The sequence below is a fragment of the Tenrec ecaudatus genome, chromosome 8, assembly GCF_050624435.1.
Source record: "Tenrec ecaudatus isolate mTenEca1 chromosome 8, mTenEca1.hap1, whole genome shotgun sequence".
Classification (NCBI taxonomy): Eukaryota; Metazoa; Chordata; class Mammalia; order Afrosoricida; family Tenrecidae; genus Tenrec; species Tenrec ecaudatus.
In genome coordinates this window covers 53,603,962-53,612,173 of record NC_134537.1, presented here as the reverse complement: position 1 = coordinate 53,612,173, position 8,212 = coordinate 53,603,962, and positions in this window count along the sequence as shown.

Below are 8,212 nucleotides of genomic sequence, written 5' to 3'. Positions count from 1 at the left end.
CCATTTGCTTGAAGGCACTCTAATGAGGCTAAGACAAGTATATTGTTGCAAGAACTTGTCTATAGCCATTCACTGGACACAGACTTTTTTAAACACGTTTTTCAGAATAACCCATACATGTATAAACTGGAACTTAATAGCAATATGTTTTGATTTATCCTCATAGATTATGCAAGAAAATGTGAAATCATAAAACTTTTGGAAGATATAGGATAAAATCTAGGGCTAGACAAATATTCTTCAACTTAAAACCAAAAGTATAATATATAAAAGTAAAAAATAAACAAACTCTCCTACATCAAAACTGAAAATGTATGAAAGATCCTCATGAGTTATTCTTACACTAGGAAGGCTAAGATTTTTTAAAGTACAGAAAATAAAAGAAAATATTGACAAAGATTTGGAGAAATTGGTAGGTGTGAGGAAATTCTCTCCATTGCTGACAGAAATGTAAAATGGCACCACTGTTGTACCATTTTCAACAATGTGATAGCTCCCCATAAAGCAAAAATAGAACTCCCATATTACCCACTGATTCCACTACCAGGTATATGCCTAACACATTTGAAACCAAAGACTTAAACAGAAACGTGTACATCAATGATCAAGGTGTAAACAACCTATATGCTCATCAATATATGAATGGATAAACAAAATTTGTTGAATATATACAATGGAGTATTATTTGGTATGGATGGAGCTTGAAGATTTTTTTAATGCAAATATACAGAGACCAAAGTGTACTAGTGGTTGCCAAGGACAGGAAAAAACAGAGAAAGCAGAGGTCACTGTTTATATAGTATTTAATTTGTTTACAGTGATGGAAAGATGAATTGATTAAAGGCAGAGATGTTTAACTGGTTCTTATAAGTGATGTCAATGAGTATAAAAATTCATTTCCTTGTAAAAAGTGGAATTGGAAAAGCTATATATTTACAACAATAAAAAATACTACCTGTTAAGGCTGCTTATGTACAACCAAAACCCTTAAAGGACTTTATTCATTGGTTTGTATATTTAAAGTTATGATTTCATGAAACCAATCCCCACTCATCACCCCACCACCACCACCCAAAAAAATTCTTTGCTACCAAGTCTATTCCAACACATAGTGACCCTATAGGACAGAGGAGATATGCACCTGGAGGTTTTTTACTATAATTGTTTTTATAAGAGTAGAAAGCCACATCTTTTTCCCCTACCAAAGCAGCTGGTGGATTCAGTGAATTCAAACTGCTGACCTTTTGGTTAGCAGCTCAATGAGTAACCCATGCCCCTAGCTGTTGAGCTGCTAATGTACAACCAAAAACTTTGTAAGATTTTGTTCCTTGGTGTATTAGTCTGGGTACACTAGAGAAACAATTCTAGAGAGACTCATGTGCAAGAGATAACTTTATATCAAAGACCAATTGTATATATATTTTTAAATCTCCTGTAACCCAGGCAGGGACGGAGCATGATAGTGGGGAAGGAGGAAAGTCAGGGAAATAGAGGAAAGAGCTAGGAGACAAAGGGCATTTATAGAGGTCTAGACAAAGACATGTGCATATGCAAATATAAACATATATATATTTATGGATGGGGAAATAGATCGATGTGCCTATATTATAGGTTTAGTATTAAGGTGGTGGAAGGACCTTGGGCCTCTACTCAAGCACTCCCTCAATGCATGAATAGTTCCTTCTATTAAATTGGCATTCTATGATGCTCACCCTCCCAACACAACCGTTGAAGCCAAAGCGGGTGAACAAGTAAATGTGGTGAAGAAAGCTGATGGTGCCCGGCTATCAAAAGAGACAGCGTCTGCGGTCTTAAAGGCTTGAAGATAAACAAGTGGCCATCTAGCTCAGAAGCAACATAGTCCACATGGAAGAACACACCAGCCTGTGTGATCACGTGGTGCCAAAGGGATCAGTTATAAGGCATCAAAGAACAAAAACATCACATCATTGGGTGCACACCTCCATGATACAATCACTGAGGACAAACGGGTGCATAAGCAAATGTGGCGAAGAAAGCTGATGGTGCCTGGATATCAAAAGAGACAGTGTCTGGGGTCTTGAAGGCTTGAAGATGAATAAGTGGCCATCTAGCTCAGAAGCAACAAAGCCCACATGGAAGAAGCACACCAGCCTACGCAATCACGTGGTGTCGAAGGGATCAGGTATGAGGCATCATCAGAAAAAAAAATCTTACCATAGTGAATGAAGGGGGAAGTGCAGAGTGGAGACCCAAAGCCCATTTGTCGGCCACTGGAGATACCTTCACAGAGGGGTCTAGGGGAGGAGATGAGTCAGTCAGGGTGCAATGTAGCACCGATAAAGAATACAGCTTTCCTCCAGTTCCTAAATTCTTCCTCCCCCTTCCCCCTCAACTACCATGATCCGAAGTCTACCTTACAAGTCTGGATAGAGCAGAGGATGCACAGTGGTGCAGATAAGAGCTGGAGGCACAGGGAATTCAGGGCGGATGATCCCATCAGGACCAGGGGTGTGAGGGGCGATACTGGGAGGGTAGAGGGTGAGTGGGTTGGAAAGAGGGAACCGATTACAAGGATCTACATGTGACCTCCTCCCTGGGAGACGGACACAGAAAAGGGGGTGAAGGGAGATGCTGGACAGGGCAAGTAATGACAAAATAATAATTTATAAATTATCAAGGGCTCATGAGGGAGGGGGGAGAAGGGAGGGAGGGGGAAAATAGAGGACTTGATGCAAAGGGCTTAAGTGGAGAGCAAATGCTTTGAAAGTGATTAGGGCAAAGAATGTACAGATGTGCTTTATACAATTGATGTATGGATGGATTGTGATAAGAGTTGTATGAGTCCCTAATAAAATGTTAAAATAAATAAAAATTAAAAATGCCAGCCTAGTCTAGATCAAGTCCATAAGTCTGATATTAGCCCATATGTTCAATACCAGTCTGTAAGTTCCTCTCCAGATTCACACAACACATGCAATGATGCCAGATGAAGGAATATCACAGACTAGTGAGTGGAAAGTCTTGTGGATCCAGTGGCAGTACAAACATCTCAACACTGGCAGGGGTCTCCACATGGCTCCTCCAGCTCCTGGGCTCTAGAACAGCTCCATGTGTCTTTTCAGGAGGAATGTCTCCAGGGAGTGAGCCTGAGTCCTGCCTTAGAGCAAGCTATTTGTTTCCTTATTGCCTCCAAATAAGGTCATCAAGCTGTGACCTGATTGACAAGCTAAACCCCACTCCCTCCCTCTTAAGTCTCAAATTGACAACAGATTATGTAACTACCAAACTTGGTTTAGATGTTTAAGTCATCAAATCCCACTTCTACGCTGTGTTTCCTTTACCCATCCCCCTTCTTTCTAGTGATCTGAAATTTGTCCTTGGATAAATGTTGCCCTTTTGACCTTAAAAGACTGATTATTCTAATAGGGGATAAATTCAGCTCCAGATCTGAAGGGTAATCAAGGACCGTAATCTTGGGGATTCTACCAGTCTCTGTCTGACCAGCAAACCTACTCCTTTTATGATTTGGGGTTTGGGCTGCACATTTCACCCCTTCTCTATCCAGGACCCTCTAATGTGATCCCTTTCAGAGGGTTCTCTCTTCTGATCTCATAATCAAGGAAAATGACATTTGTCATCCATTGTTGATCCACTAATCTATTGGACTGAATGTTTCCATATGCTTTTCCATTTCCATCACTCTTCTTCCTTCCAAACAGGGAAAGACCAATATTCACACAATAGATGATTGATCACAAATAGGGTGTGCAGCCTTGTCTTCATGAACTATACGATACCAATTGAACTTGGTGTCCCCCAAGACTATGTTCCTGATCTCCCTAGGCCCATAAATTCATATTCTTTTTTTATCGTTTTATTAGGGGCTCATACAACACTTATCACAATCCATACAGGCATCAATTGTGTAAAGCACTTTTGTACATTCCTTGCCCTCATCATTCTCAAAACATTTGCTCTCAACCTAAGCACCTGGAATCAGCTCATTTTTCCCTCCCCACTCCCCCTCCTTCATGAACCCTTGATAATTTATAAATTATTATTTTGTCATATCTTGCCCTGTCCAACCTCTCACTTCACCCACTTTTCTGTTGTCCATCCCCCAGGGAGGTGGTCACATGTAGATCCTTGTACTCGGTTCCCCCTTGCCAACCCACCCTCCCTCTACGCTCCCAGTATCGCCACTCACACTACTGGTCCTGAAGGGATCATTCACCCTGGATTCTCTGCATTTCCAGTTCGTCTCTGTACCGGTGTACATCCTCTGGTCTAGCCAGATTTGTAAGGTAGAATGGGGATCATGATAGTGGGAAAGGAGGAAGCATTTAGGAACTAGAGGAAAGTTGTATGTTTCATCGTTGCTACACTGCAGCCTGACTAGCTCGTCTCCTCCCTGAGACCCTCTTGTAAGGGGATGTCCAGTGGCCTGCAAAAGGGTTTTGGGTCTCCACTCCACACTCATTCACTACGATAAGAGTTTTTGTTCTGATGATGCCTGATACCTGATCCCTTCGACACCTCGTGATCACACAGGCTGGTGTGTTTCTTCCATGTGGGCTTTGTTGCTTCTGAGCTAAATGGCCACTTGTTTACCTTCAAGCCTTTAAGACCCCAGGCGCTATATCGTTTTATAGCCAGCACCATCAGCTTTCTTCGCCACATTTTTTTGCACCCATTTGTCTTCAGCAATTTTATCATGGAGGTGAGCACACAATGATATGATTTTTGGTTCTTTGATGCCTGATAACTGATCCCTTCAGCACCTTGTGATCACACAGGCTAGTGTGCTTCTTCCGTGTGGGCTTTGTTGCTTCTGAGCTAGATGGCCGCTTGTTTACCTTCAAGCCTTTAAGACCCCAGATGCTAAATCTTTTGATAGCCAGGCACCATCATCATCATCATCATATTTGCTTATTCATCCACTTGTGTTTTCAGCGGTTGTGTCAGGAAGGTGAGCATCATAGAATGCCAATTTAATAGAAGAAAGTATTCTTACATTGAGGAAGTACTGGAGTGGAGGCCCAATGTCCATCTGCTACTTTAATACTAAACCTATAAATATATGCACATAGATCTATTTCCCCATTCTCATATATAAACATATTTGAATATGTACATGCCTTTATTTAGACCTCTATAAATGCCCTTTGCCTCACAGCTCTTTCCTCTATTTCCTTTGACTTTCCTCTTGTCCCACTATCATGCTCAGTCTTCTTTTGGGTTTCAGTAATTCCTCTTGGTTACAATACCCTTGATCACATCCTACCAGGTCTCCTACACCCTCCTCACCACTAATTTGGATCACTTGTTTTTACCTTGCCCCTGGGTTTATTAACACCACTACCTTTCCCCCCACCTCGCCCTCTCCCATGTCCCCCGGAACTGTTGGTTCCATTGTTATCTCCTCCAGATTTTTCATTCAGCCTATCTTATTTAGACAGACCTGTGGAGATAATAACATGCACAAAAACAAGACAGAGCAAAACCAAGCAACAATATACAACAAAACATCAACAACAACAAACCAATAACAAAAAATGCACAATAAGAAAGAAAAGCTTGTAGTTAGTTCAAGGACTATTTTCCGGTCCAGTCTGTTGGGGCACCATGCCCTGGCCCCACAGTCCACCTTCAGCATTCCCTGGGGACCTCGCTGTTCTGTTCCCTTGCTATTCTGTTGCACTCACTTAGTGTTTTGCTTTGGTGTGGCAATATCAGATCAGCACAATTCCCACACTGTATCTCCAGTGTTGTCCCCTCTAGGGCTATGGGTCAGTAAGGGATGTCATGTCTCATAGTGGGGCTATCCACGTGGTCCTCTCTGTGGACTGGCTGCTCTAATCGGGAACATCATCCTCAAGGTCTCGTGGACCAGGATGTCCTCCACTCTCTCTTGCTCCCCCTTCATTTGCTCCCGTGTGCTCTGATCAGATATGTCCCTCTCCCGGAGCTGCAGATTCAATACCATTCTTTGAAATAAATTCTTGTTGGGGGAGGGGCAGCTATCCATGTAGTAGTTTTTAAACGCTTTCTCTCCCCACCCCGACCCCCAACTGTTATGATCCCAACTCTACCTTCAAAACCTGGTTAGACCAAAGGATGCACAGCAGTACAGTTGGAATCTGGAAACACAGGGAATCTAGGACAGATGAACCCCTCAGGACCAATGGTGAGAGTGCAAAACCAGGAGGAAAGAGGGGGTAGAAACGGGGAACCAATCTCGGGGATCTACATATAACCTCCTCACTGGGGGATTGGCAACAGGAAAGTGGGTGAAGGGAGATGCCAGGCAGTGTAGGATAAGATAAAATAATAATTTATAAATTATTAAGGGTTCATGAGGGAAGGGAATCGGGGAGGGAGAGGGAGGGAAAAAAAGGAAAATGAGCTGATTTCAGGAACCCAAGTGGAAAGCAAATTTTGAGAATGATGAAGGCAACGAATGTATAAGAGTGCTTTACTCAATTGATGTGTGTATGGATTGTGATAAGAGTTGTATGAGTCCCAATAAAATTATTTTTAAAAATAAATAAATGCAAATATATAATTGTATATATAATAAATGCAAATATATATATTAGATTGAGAGTTGTTTTGCGGGGTTTTTCCCCTCCAGGACTCTGTATATATCACTTCATTGTCTTCCTGACTGTATGGGTTTCTGCTGAGAAATATGAGGTTATTCTAATTTCTGACTTTTTGTATGTAATTGTTCTTTTTTTCTCTGGTAGTTCTTAGAATGATTTTCTTGTCCTAGATGTTAGATGTTTTGACTACAATATGCCAGGAAGTTCGCCTTTAAAATCTCTCTTGATTTGGGTTCTTTCAGCTTCCAGAATAATTATCTTTTCATCTTTTAGGCATTCAGGAAATTTTTCTTGCAATTCTTGGAGTATTCTCTGCGTGGACTTTTTTTGTTTCTTCCTCTTTTGGAATCCTTATCAATAGGTTGTTCCTCTTTATTGTCTCCCACAGTGTTCTCAAGCTGTGATCAGCCTCTTGCGTTTTTTATTATTTGTTCTCTTCATGTAGATTGGAATTATAGATTTGTTTTCTAGCTCACTAATTCATGTTTTCTTCTCTTCAATTCTGTTTCTCTGTTCTATCATAGTGTTGTTTAATTCTGCTATTGTAGTCCTTGACTTTTGTGTTTCTGTTTGGAATTTTTCTTCTGCATCGTGCAGTGAGGGTACTAGCTTTTCTATGATTTCACTTTTCCTCTCAGACTCTTCTTCCTTCAAATGTTGTCTGAGTGCAATCATCACTCTTTTAAATTATTTTTCTGGTAATTCCATAGTCTGTTCAATTTCAAGCATTTCATCTAGGTCTCATTGGTATTCAGTAATTTGTATATCTTTTTTGTGCATGTGAACCAATACTTTCTGTTGTTTTCTTGACATTGTGTAGCTATTAGGAGTATTATGGGGGTGGTGTAGTATATTAAGTATCTGGGGGAGAGTGTAAAATAGATGTTTTAGGGGAGATCAAAAAGTGGAAGACGAGAATGTTAGAGGAGGAATAAAGAAAGGAAAGTAAGCTAAAAAGTCAGAGATCAGGTAGTGTTATTTGGTAGGTGTAGTAGTTACATAATCTGGTATCAATTTGTGAAGGGGCAGAATCTAGCCTGTCAATCAGGTTGCAGCTTGATGACCTCATTTTGGAGGCACTACAGTGATCAATAGCTCACTGGAGGAAAAAAAACAAAAAACAGCTCACCGGAGGCCAGATACACTGATTCCCTGAGAGACATTGCTGACAACGAGCCTGATGGAGCTACCATGCTGCGGCCAGAGCAGCCCTGAAGCTGGAAGAGCCAGGTGGAGACCTATGCCAGTGCAGAGATGCATTCACTGGCACTGGATCCACAAGAATTCCCACCCAGTGGCCTGTGATCTTCCTGCATTCAGCATCCTTGCATGTGTTTCATGAGTCTGAAGAGAAATTTATAGATTAGTATCAAACATACGGCCTACTATCGGACTTATGGACTTGATCTGGATTGGGCTGGGATGTTTTCTTAATGTGCAAGTACTCTTTATATAAAGCTCTTTCCTACACACATATCAGTGTCCATGAATTTGTTTCTCTAGTCTACCCTGACTAACACAGAGGTTAAAAGAAAGGAAACTAGATCCATCCCCCCAAAGTGCCTGTTTTTCAATAAGAAGGAATAGGTAATAATATTTTATATAAAAAATGTAAAAGTAGAAGA